The 13,357-nt window shown below is 34.0% G+C and overlaps 1 protein-coding gene across 2 annotated transcripts in view; it reads left to right on the forward strand.

Moving 5' to 3' along the window:
• sky (GTPase-activating protein skywalker) overlaps positions 1 to 13,357 on the forward strand; it is a 50,023-nt gene that overhangs the window by 746 nt on the left and 35,920 nt on the right. The gene's annotated exons all lie outside the window — the stretch shown is intronic.

The following is a 13,357-nucleotide window of genomic DNA, read 5'->3' on the forward strand; positions in this document are numbered from 1 at the left end:
AGTTCGCCCTCTCGCCGGTGTCACGTATTAATATTGATCAGAGGGCCGCTAACCCGGAGGAAGCGATATCGCCTGCGCTTTTCCAAGTACGAAAATTCTAGGCTCCGCCCTGCGCCAATTTTCTCTGGGCAGAGTTTCTTTCAGAATGCGTACGAATCTCATACGGTCCCGGGTTACGAAATTCTTCCTTAGTGCACGCATTTTCGGACATTCGCGAGGATGATTTACGAACGTGAAATAAACGTCAGTCATCGTCGAGTGGGATCCTCCCATCCTTGGCCACTCGAGAATCGGTATGTTTGCCGCTGAAATCTGCGCGAACGTTAATCCAAATCTTTGATGCTTACACGCAGAGCGCCTTTCAAATCGGCGCCGGATGCTGTGTGCTGACTTGTCCGGCTGCCTGTTTTCGTCTCCTCGGAAAAGAACCGACGACAGATCCGCTGATGATAAGGGTATACACACGTTGCCACGGATGTGAAACCGGCGAGATGAAAGATCCTTCCGCGTAACACGTCGAGCGTTTTGTCGTGGAAATCGTGCAGTTCCGTTCCCACTTGAAAACCGAGGGACCACGTTTACCGAATTACATAAGTCAATTAGTCTATTTTCAGATAGCAAAATTCTTAAACGTGCAGGTTATAAGCGGTTCACTCGACCGGTGCTCGTGATTTCTTTTAATATTGTCCACTTCAGAATTTATCTCAGTCGTTAAATGAACGCAAATATAATCAAAAAATAAACGAAGTTTTTAACGTGATTGCAGCCGCAGCCAATTGTAATGTGTGGCATCAGTGTTTAATAAAATATGTAATATTGTTATAGAAAACTTAATGGTTAGATAAACGAAACAAATTTACCGAATAACTTGACGCACATCTTCGTATATTGCTACTGCCAACCAAATCTGTTCGCACGTGAATATTAGTGGTCAGTGCGAGCATTTTGCTTGCGACAAACTTCGCGCAGGTCACCCTCGAACTATGTACGTTCATAGATAGACAAAACGTACTTCCGATATGACTTCCAACCTCTTATTGTTGAGAATGAATATTTTATTGTTTTATTACGTGTATTTATGTTGGTATCTCATTCCTCGATATTTCTTTATCACCATTATTGTGTTATTGACTTGTTTCAATTCGTGTTTTTATTTATTTAACGAATATATATAAATTCCTAGTTATTTTTTAAACAACGATATACATTAATAGTACGAACAAAATTAAAATAAATCTAGACGAATTTGTGCTAAAATAACGATGGCAAAATACGTACGAATTCTTGTCATTGTTGGTTTACATATATTATTGCATAAAATATTAATTCGCTCCATCTTCTCATGTTTGTATTGGCATTCTGTGTCGTTCGAATTCTGCAATTATGTGTGTTGAAAATGATATTCGTTTAACTTGATATATAATGTTCACGAGTATTAATAATACATTTGTCATTTATGTGATTGGTTATAAATTCTATACGACATAGGTACGTTTAGTTGCTTCATAAACTATCGGAGATATAAGAAGGTTGCTTACATAAAAGTTCTTCGATCGGGGAGGGAAAACACAGTGGTGAAACTAAATAATTTTTTTAGTCATTGATCGCAAATACTTCAAGGTCACTTTCCTTCGCTCATTCAAGTTACATGTTATCATTGATATATCTGTAAAATAAAAATTCACATTGTATATATATATAATTAAAATTCAGTGAGTTAAAAGAACACGTATTTCTAATGAATATTTTATGATGATTCCATAGATATCAGACATAAATTTCTCGCTATTTTTAACTATATTTAACTACAGCTTTAGAAATTTATACGATCTATTTGTTATTTATTTATTTTCATGCCTCACATGACAACCATTGCTGTAAGTTCAACGTGGTGGCTAATTTATTGCCATCCTTCGCGACAGTCTGCCATAAAGTTTCATCAAAAATCGTCGTTTATCTCACGTACGTGTAATCGAAAAATAAATATGCGATGAAAGCATAGGAATAACAGTAACGATATAACGACATCGAACGATAAATGAACAAAAACGATTGATAAACACTTAGCTTGAGCGAAACATAACCTATACATATATTTGATAATACTAATTTACTGATAGTAACAAAATAGAAATTATTCAAAAATTACATTTATCTGAATAATTTCCAACGACTAAGTATAATTTACTACAGCTATCATACACATTCGGTAAAAATAAAATTTTATATTATACATTGAAACCAATAACTTATAACCTGAGTTGCCTCTTATCTATCATTTTATATTAACCTTCTATCAGTTTGTACATAATTCTAACTGTACATATTCTTTTCGTCGTAACAAATTCCCCGTTAATTTATTTATCAACACGTACAGGCAAACTAGACTAACAAAAATTTCACGTACGTACATTTTCAGAGTGAATGGGAGGAAGAACTTAAATACCGGCCGTTAGCAGACATTATTTAACGATTACTTATCGGAGGTGTGGCACGTGAAACGTGGTACACGGTAAATTTACACGGCAGGCGACATTTAAATCGTAGACATCCGTTTAATTTCGCGCTATGAACAGAGAAGATCCGAGATAAAAGTGGATCAAAAGCAGGCTAGCTTATCTCCTCTCGTGCCACGGCAGTTGAATTTGAATATTTAATCGGGCCTAGATTTTAGAACGGCCGTGTGTTTGCGCGCGCGCACGCTTTATCGACCTCTAAGGGCGAGTCCACACGAGTGACAAGGTTGAGAGGAACGTGATTTTTCTTTGGGTCGTCTGGGACATGTGTTTCAATTTTAAAACGTGTTAATGGGCTATGTGCGTCGGAGATTTGCTTAGATCATCGACGATCCAAGGGACTGCAATACAATACAATAAAGGAGGTATTCTGATCTTATATAGTTTAGTTTTCATATAGCATGGTATGGTTTAAATTTATTGCTTTTTAGCTGTATTACTTATCAGTGAAATTAAGTGCAAAGTTATACGATATGGGGTTCGTTAATTCATCTATTATACATTACAAGTCAAAATTAGGTATAGGATTATAACGCTTAATTTAATTTATGGATATTGCGTTATAAGCCAATATTAATTGAACTTGAATTGTAACGAGGCTTACAGAAATATTTTGGTAGACGAAACAGACGATAGTAAATTATCGTGGGTGCTTCATTCGATGATTATAAATAATTCATTTTCAGATAATTCTCGTTTTAGATAATCGAAAAATTGCCCCAGGTTTATTACAAAGTATCGGTAGTGTATGAAATTAAATTTATTTTGACTGATGTGGTTTAAGTCTCGTAATGATAATTGCAGCCACGATTATGGTGGAAGGAAGGAAGTGGGCGATTTGTAAATTATACCATGGAACAAAATTTTCTAATGATATATTCAAAGATGTTGCCCAGTAAATTAGTAGTCCTTCTTATTTCTCTTCTGTTCGGGATATCTCGTAATTATAAAAAGTAAATCAGTGACTTCCTCCAACATCGATGCACGTCATCGCTAAAAATGGAAGGAAATTGGAAAGAATCGATACAGTCCGATGCAAAAGCTGGTATAAAAGTCCGCATTAAACTTGGAACTATACCAAAGTTTTAATAGACCCACAAAATTCTTCGAAGTCAAGATTCTACAGGATATTACAGGCTATATCAGAAAAATTGGAAACAAAGTTTCGTAGAACCTAGAAAAACTACTATTAAGGTTATATTAAGATGGTTGAAGCGTTTAGAAAGTTCTGCGAAAATTTTCTGCTGCATTATACGAATTAAGCCATCGAATTATGTTCATTTCCATATCCTTTAAATTTTAAGTTTCTTAAAAAATTCGTTTTCGAAAATTTTTCGAGTCACGCGTTTATTATCGACTTTATATAAATTTTCCTACCGTCTTTGTTACATTTATTCTACTCGATAGTTTTATTCGTGACTGAGTTTCACCGAAATACGTTCACGTAAAAAGTTCATTTCGTTAATGTTGGATATATCTTATCGTCCGAGTTCGAAACACGGGTTTTATCTCGCACAAATGGATACGAAACGTTTTCCAAATGAGCCTAATTTCGACTTAAAGAGGTATCAAAAGTAATCACGTACCTATAAAACCATCTTCTTCCGAATAAACTATAGCATTAAACGAAAAAGTATATGTTATCAGTATTAGCAAATACCAGATATTATCTAAATAATTATAAATACTAGTAAAATAATTTTCAATATTCTGCTACTATATAACAATTTTTACACGTGTTCGAGTAAATTTGACTAAGATTTTATAACTAAGATGTTGCTAAATTTGTTACATATTCAAATAAATTCGAAACTAATTTATTTTTTTTAAATTCATCATTCGCGAACTTTAATTTTTATGTCATGAATCTAGATACTTTCCAAACTATACTATCATATTTCATTAACCTTTTGCACTCGAGAGGCGACCTTCAATTACCATTTAATAAAATTTTGAAGATCGATATTAATTGTTATATTAAATTTAAAATAATGTAATAGTGTTTGAGACATTGAAATGAAATAATTCTACGTGTTAATTATTATACGAATTTTTATTTACTATGTCAAAAAATATCATCGGTTTTATGGCAGAAAATGTTCGAATTTCTACTCTTCTGTAGTGAATAAATCGTTGAGTGCAAAAGGTTAATAAATTTTTCTAAAAATTCTTCTGTACCATTCCACGAAATATCTCTAATCAGTACACAAAGCATGCATCTATATATACTACAAATAATTCTAAATTTTACCTTGGTGATTATCAGTTAATGTACCGTAAGCAGTATGTTATCTGGATAGTCACCCAAGAGGAACATTAGTAATTCCATATTGCAATTAGGAACACCTAATAGATAAATATATAAAAGAAAATTATTTCTGTTGCTATATTACGATACAATGTTGTTATAACAAACACCAAAAAGCACAAACCAATTTTTAATCTTCTTCTAAACTGGGAATGATCTCAAAATCGTTTGCCTGTACACTCTATTCGCGATACTTGTGGCGATACGTCGAATCGATAACGATTCCCTGAGTACCTGTTAACCCAGAAATTCGAATATAGGTCGAATATAGGTCGAACATGGCGCGAGTCACCTTGAAATGGTTCGAAGATATTCGAGTATGCGTCGCGTAGATCGCTAAGGTCTCGTGATCCATAAGTCAGCGGGGGTTCCCCAAGCATTATTCCACGATTGAGCCATCCTCTGCATCCTTAATCCTCTTCTGACTTTGTTTCCATTATTTCTCTATTATCCTGCATATTTTATTTCAATTCCTCGCAAGACGACAATAACTGTATTATTATTATACAAAATAATAAAACTATACACTGTGAATATTAAAATAAAATACTGTACCTTAAGTTGTACATAATTTCCTTCCTACAGAATATGTACAATACATACGATATATAATTTGTACAGGAAAGCTTCAGCTGCGAAGGATTATATCCTAAAGGACAATTGGTTAGTAGGAACCAATTTAATACTTATGCCAATAACCAAAATTGTCGACGTTGCTCTATGTCCAGGGTATTCTTACTATGGGTCCTTTTATCACGTTACTCTGGCCTCTATACTCGACGACTTTGTTTCTATCGTTAAATTGGTGGGCTTTTGCCACGCGATTTCAAGTACTGTTAGAGTAACAGTTATTTATTGCCTACTGTCCTGAATAAGGAGAAAGGTGAATACTGAAAAATTTATTACATAAACTTATTATAAAAGTCATGAAATTAAGCAACGAAAGTGGTAACTTGGAATGTAGAATTCTTTATCAGAAGCTTAAAAATCGTTACTTAACGGAGCATGACAGGTTTAACGTTAATCCTCGGGCAATGTCTTAGGCGAATTATGAAATTCAGATTAAGAACATGCTGCTTCAGCAGGGAGAAGCGTAACGTGGCGCATAACTTTCGATGCCGTGAACGCTAATGAGATTTATCTTAATTGATTAAATACGTAACGTAGCGTGTAATAATTAGTGATATAACAGACCGTGGAAGAAAAGTTCCTTGGTTCGTGAATGTTTCGTTATCCATGGAGAATTTGAACCCGAGGAATAGTAAGATACGTAATGGAAGGAAAGGGTTTATAGTTCTCACTGGAAAGAAAAGAAAAATGTCTGATGAGTCTCTGTTACAAAATCTTTAGTATATGTCTACTGTATTTGTATGCATACGAGAATATATAAATACTGTAACTACTGACCTATAATCTGCAATCTGTAATCTGCATATACAATGATGGTTAAAATAAATATAATTATATTTCTGTCTAATATAATATACATATAAATAATTAAATACCGTTCTTTAATATCCTGTATAGTTAAAATCCGTGATTTAATACAGTATCTTCTGTAATCATTTTTAATGCAGATTTTTCAATAGATTTCATCGAATCACCAAGATGAAAGAACAATCAAAATAGTGGAATGAGTAAGCAAGATATGCCAAGTCATTCTCGAGATATCGACTTGGTTGCAGAAATTTTATCGATTACACCGAATTCCCTTCGACTGAATTTCTTCGGAATGACTTTCAGTTTCTTCAATGAAGACTATGATGCATCGTAATCTACGAAGTATTATTGAATACGTAGAGCTGAATTACCTTGTGTAATATATTTGGAAAAGAAATTTGTTGGCAACTGCTTTGTCACTTACATAGAACTATGATTCTTGCATTCTGAAAAAGCAGAATTTTATTCTTTCTGAGTTCCTTGAAATCTACTTTCCAATTCCTTTGGATGGAGTCTTACTATCTAAAAGTTATAATATTTATAATATAGACATGGAATGAAATTTCTTATATAAATGTATATTTACTATTTTTATATTAACATAATATTCCTTTGGCACTGTAAAAATTATTAAGGATAATTTATATTGATAAATCTGCTCTGTTATTAATATCTGAGTCACGTAATTGAATAAAGGCTTCCTGAATGAATCATTATAATTCATAAAAGAATACAAAATTGCATAAATAGGACAGTGTACCTCGACTTCTGAGATTTCCCAAGATCCTCCAGCTGTTTTTTCAACAGCTCTTTTTGAGGTACACTTAGCTATTTTTTGAGATACTAAAAACCGTTCAGGCAGTATAGTTAAACACATAATGCCAAGTTAACTCGTAATAAAACGCAATCACTCGAAAGTTTCCCAATAAATGGTTTATTACTCTCTCGCGTGGCGGTTGTACGTAAACGTGGAAAGAAATTATGATTTCTGCTAAAGCTTCACGCTCCTTAGCTTACTCGAAACGCTTCTAAATTTCTTGGACGGAAATCCTCCGTGGCTGTTGAATTATTTATTACCGCATCGTGGATGGCAGCGTTGAAATTGTTAAATGCTTGACTTAATTATGAATATCGACCTTGAAAAAAAAATTCCTTGATAATTAGCATTTCAATATTACATTGACTGACACAATATTCGGAATAAATATTAGATAGCAAAAGTTTAATACTAGAAGTACCAAGTGATTCTAAATAACTGATTTCAGACCTTTTGAGTGCAATTGCTTCCAAAGATATTATTATTATTTATAATTACACGTACATACCTAATTTACTTTAATCATACCACTTTAATTATCATGAACTATCCAAGCGATATTTAGATATACGTATATATGATAGATACGCATTAGACTGGTAGTTATAGTGCTAACAAAACAATACTACATTTCGAAGAATAGATTTTGCCTTCTGACGTGGTACATAAGTAGTTGTAAATGGTGTATCCTTCAATTATGCAGTCTAGAAAAATACGACAAAAATTAGCGTTATACATATTTTTGTGACTGACCATCTCGCTAACTTACTTGCATCCTGTCTTCGCAGTTGTACCAGGAAACCTTAAACTTTGCACGATGCCGAGTTTGTTAATAAACCCCCTCCGTAATTCGCGAGGAAGTCGAACAACACACGAAGGAAGTGCAATTTCAGTAGATACGAAATTTTATGCCTCTCAACTTCCTCGAAATGGTTCTCGATTTTATTTTCCTTCTTTTTCTTCTTCTCTCTGCCTCTCTTCCTCCCTCCCCCCTCTCTCTCCTCCTGCAATGAAAATCCGTCTGAATTATTTATCTTATCGATGAATTATTGAAGTACCAAAGATCACCGTTGGAATCACGAAGCTCGTTACGTCGAATAATTTATAGCAATTAAAAGAAACGTTCTTTTCAACGTAACGATCCTACATGAATAATTCTATCGGTGAACACGATACAGTGCACTTTGCCGTGTTTTTAAACGTTCCTCTTTGTCCGTACACGCCTTACTGGATCGTATTGTGAACACTGACGCGCTGGCATGATAACGATCCTCCAGTATGAATGACCGAGTTCTTGTACACTAGTGTATACAATACTTGCTGTGCGTCAGGGTAGCAAGTCTATTACTTATCGTATATTTAAACGTTTCTCATTATCTTTTCACGTTTCAATAGTTCGTATTGTGGTGTCTGATCAGCACGGTAATAACAGCCACGCGTGGATAATTACATTTTTGTACAGTATAGTGCACAGTGCAATTCGTGTGCACGTCTATTCTTTGCCAGATTATTTCTGTTTATTTATCTGTATACGTGTTTGTAATATTTCCTGTGATTATTGTACAAACAAGTTTTAGTATAGTAGATTAATGTACAATGCAATCTAACATTTGTGTACAATAATGTAATAAATTTATCGATTTTTTTGGAGATGTCTTTTGTTAATAACTTCGTTGATTAATTTTAGTCATTGTTGTATGAAATGCATCTGGAGTTGCAAATTCAATGTTTGTCAAGGACTCGAATACTTCTTGTATCTTGTATATGTTGTCAGTAATTTATATTATTAGTAGTTACCTAATTACAAACCAACGTAAATGGTTTCTTGTACGTAATAATGTACGTACTTCTTCCTAGTTACTAGTGCAAGAAACATATTACTTGTGCAATTTTTAAAGTAATTCTCCTTTTTTTTACACATTGCAGTAGCTCATTTGAAACACTTAAATACATAATTTGATAGCAGTTATTAGAATTTCTGTACAGTAGCAATAAAATTGTTACCTATTATATTCCTAACATTTCCTAGTTTATTTTTTTTTATATTTAACACTAGAATTAACAAACTATTTAGTTAAAATAACTGATATTAGATGTACGTATAATATATTTACATATACATTTGAATTCTGTAGTTCTAATGCCAATTATAAAAAAAAAAATTTTTTAAATTAAATCACTTAGTATGCTAGTAAAATATTTTATTTTTATAACTAAATCTGTATAAATAAGTTTCTATGCTCAAATAGTCTCTATAGATGTACCACCTTTTACCTCTTTATATTCAACTTGGTATTCCTAAACACCAGTTCGAAGAATGGTAATAACCCATATAGCCATGTCGTTACAATAAACCAGACGATAATATTCTACGTATGAATAAACTTTCTCGCCATGTTGCATCTAACCTAACATAAAAAAATATTAGCTCGCAAAATGATCAGAATAAATCTTTATACAGTTGTATACATAATAATTCTCACCCACGAGTGTAACAAGATTAATCTCCAAATTACATTTGCACACGTTTCTTATTCGTCCATAGACACGCATAAATGCGTCAGCATGCAAAATCGTAACGTTTCGACGCGAACGGTTACATTCTTGCACACTGATGCGCATAATGTTTGCGTTCTTGTACATTGTGCGCATCTAGAAAGAAACACGACGGAAAAACGAATCGCACGATCACACGGCCGACCCTCTGCGGCACTTGGGTCGATGTCGTTAAATCACGATGATTACGGCATTGGGCTTTATTACTCGGAAGTAGGCAGTTCTCGTTTCAGGGACTTTCGTGTATAGGTAGAACGAGACAAGACGAAACGAAACGAAACTGAACTCTAGTCTCTGGTTCGTCTATGGTTTATTCTCTTGAATTCTTTTTTAACTCGCTAATCAACCGTTCAACGTTCCATGCAACTCATATCGAACGATTTAATCCTCTCCTGCCGTCCTGGCCGCCATCTTTTACGACTCTGCCTACGTAATTAAACTTTTTGCCACGGTAATAGTTGTAATCTTTCAATTCCGTTTTTGTTTCGCTTTGTTAACCGGCTCGTTCAATTTAGACCGACCGTCGATGATGGTAAAACGTTTTCTTAGGTTATGATCGTTTCGCATGAAGCAACTCGGGGAAACATATTTGCAGGATACTAAAAGTTCGCGGTGATGGATTTCGAATGACTTTTGTGGCATTGTTGCTTTACTTACACGTGTAACAGGTGCTAGTATATTTTATTGTACTCGTGTAAGTCGATTAAACGCCTCATAATGTACGTATTGTGATTACACTTGAAATTCTTTATTTATATCGATAGACTTTTCAATCAATACAAATTCGATTTTATTGCGATACTATGTCAAGTAATAAATTAATATCTAATACATCCCTAGTTAGACTGTTAAAGTAAAATGTTTGTTATTTGATAATACTATCCATAAACATATAATCAAGCATTTAATAACTGTCATAGTAAATGTAAATAAATTTCAAGAAATTACTAGATATGCTAGTGGAAATTCGCAGGTGTGAAATGCTTAAATTAATTTCGTGTTTGTAAACGCACCCAAATAAAAGACTTATTTATTTCCATACGCGTTATTATTTGACGCTTAAGTATTCGACCGTTATAATGGACTACAAGCCGCAACAAATCGATCATAAATCTGTTATGATATGATTTACACGCGATAACGTACAATCTGATGGATAACCATTTAATAAAACGCGATGTTATCAATAACGCTTTTAATCGTATTGCACGGATCTGATATTTAAATGTCAATCTCGATAAGTCGCGCGAACCATGTGTCATCGACATATTTCTGTACACGTAGTATGTACTTGTTAATGATACAAATTTTCTGTAAATGGCTCACAATGCGTTACTATCGGTTATTAGTACGAATCGGACGTCTTATCTTCGTTTATTGTCAGTTCGGTAGATTCAAAAGGAGAAGAGCGGATTATCGAAATTGATACGTACAAAATTGCAGAAAACAAACGATAGCGAACCTTTGATCCTCAATTTACGTCACGATATTTAGTTCTGTCTTATTATCTTGCAGTTTCTGACGAAATTCTCGAAATCGAAACAAATCAAACCTAACCTCTTCGACTCTTTAGAAGCGTGTGTTTAGATTAAGTTCAAGTTAGTTTGGCATGGTGATAACAAAATTTAACGCTAAAGGAAAAGAAGAAAAAAATAGCGCGATAACGCCAAGAGAGATATCTATTGATAACAAATCAGTGCAACGATATAAATTACTGCTAATCATTGGGAACATTGAATGGAATGAACATGGTGCACGAATTTCCGAAATGATTGATTGACACAGAAACGCGTTATTACTGTATTCGATGCAATTCGTTAGAAGATGTGTACAGTGAAAATTTACAATCGCCCACGTAGCGTAGAAAAATATTTTAATTCGAGAAAGTATCAAAGTCTACGGTCTGGCGTGGCGACTATTTTCGAACCACGTAAAACTCACGTTTCGTTATTCCACACTTTCGCGTGTTTTAAAAGTCGTAAACGCTTTCACGAGCATCGTCTTTTGAGCTCGTCATGATGTTACGCTCGTTCTGCAATGATTTCGTCATAATTCAGCGAACGTTGACTTTTATCCCCATCCCTTCTCCCCTATATCTTCAAATATTTGTGGTGGCAACTTGCGTGCGCGTTCGAAAAATGTCCTGCGCGCAACTTTGACCAAAGTTGAAATATCGATAGAGCGCTGATCTTATGATATCACGTAAGCCTTGCAACCGTATTTAATACTGGAAGTAAAAATAAAACTCAGTAAGTTATTGTTAAGGTATTCGCTTATTTGAAAGTATTATATTTCATAAAAATTAAAATAAAGGGAGCGTAAGTGATATTGAATTGATTACAGTAATCATTTTGGTAAATAAAAGATTTAAGTTTAAATCCCAATTTCAACAATTAGATTACTCGAGCTTTTTCCCTGGAATTTAGAAGATAACTCTCAAAATTCCCAGATATAACTTATCAACTCTAACTTACAGAATAAACATTACCATTCTAATATAATAAATGATTTCGCAAAACCGTTAGAGATTTTGTAGAATTAGTTTCTTGAAATTCTTACGTCTAACGTGGATTATATCTGATAATCTTGTCATCAGTGATCGATTTGTTGCAATTATCAAAATGAAGTTTCTTTGTTGATACCTTATCTTGAAAAATGTCTTCTACTTTATTAACGTTTTTCAATGTGTGTCGACGGATAAACAATCGTTATGTATATTGTTTGTAATAACGCTTCTGTTTGAGTGAACAAGCGATGAAAAAAAATAGCATGTAATTATAGTAACTCATATATTTTTCAGTAAACTATCAAATAATGTAAAAATGTGTACTATGTTATATTTTAAAAATTACAGATAATTAACGATAATTACCCCTCTTAAGAATCGTTTATCAACAGATGTTGGGTAAATGTTTTCTACAAACTTGAACAAATTGTTAAAGAAATTTATTGGCGTTTGACCTGCAGAAAAATAATATGTCTTTAATACCTTACAAAAAAATTGACTCTTTGGATATTATTCTCTAAGGAATAAAATCTATTTTAGGGTTAAAAATGACGAATTATTACAAACAACCTGCATTATTAGGAATCTAATCATTTCGTGAGAAAAGAACTACTAGATGTCTCCTTTAGTTTACTTGAAACTTCCAAGTATGTTGGAATTGAAATAGCACGTCCCAATTCGTCGAATTACCAAATAAATAACCTTCGAATAGCTACGCGGAAAAATTCCTAACCTCTATTCCAATAATGTCTGCTACAGCTTGTGTTACGTTTCTATATCACCTTTCCCGGAAAAAAGTGGCAACACTTCGCATGGACTGTCCTGTATATCTATATAGTGCACTGCCCTCTATACCTGTGTAGTGAACTGCCCATACTGAACAAATGGATACAGCAGCAAGATGTCAACGGTAAATCTCGAGGACGGATTGGCATGCGAAGCACGACGCTCTCCTCGCTGCAATTGCGTTATGAAATCGTTTAGATGCGCGTTACATTCTTCTATCGTGCGTTAATAAACATATGAGCCAATCGCTGGTCAAGTGCCAGCGATAGGGTGGTTTACCTCGTCCAGGTTCCTTTTAACATCGATTGCGGAACACTATGGTGCATGGACCGGAAATTCTCGTCATACTGCCTCGAGGTTATACACACGGACCTTTTTAAACGTGATACATACCCTGACATCTATGTTAATATGCAGATGAATTATAG

Source organism: Eufriesea mexicana, unplaced genomic scaffold (genome assembly GCF_001483705.2).
Source record: "Eufriesea mexicana isolate 0111107269 unplaced genomic scaffold, ASM148370v2 scaffold1247, whole genome shotgun sequence".
Classification (NCBI taxonomy): domain Eukaryota; kingdom Metazoa; phylum Arthropoda; class Insecta; order Hymenoptera; family Apidae; genus Eufriesea; species Eufriesea mexicana.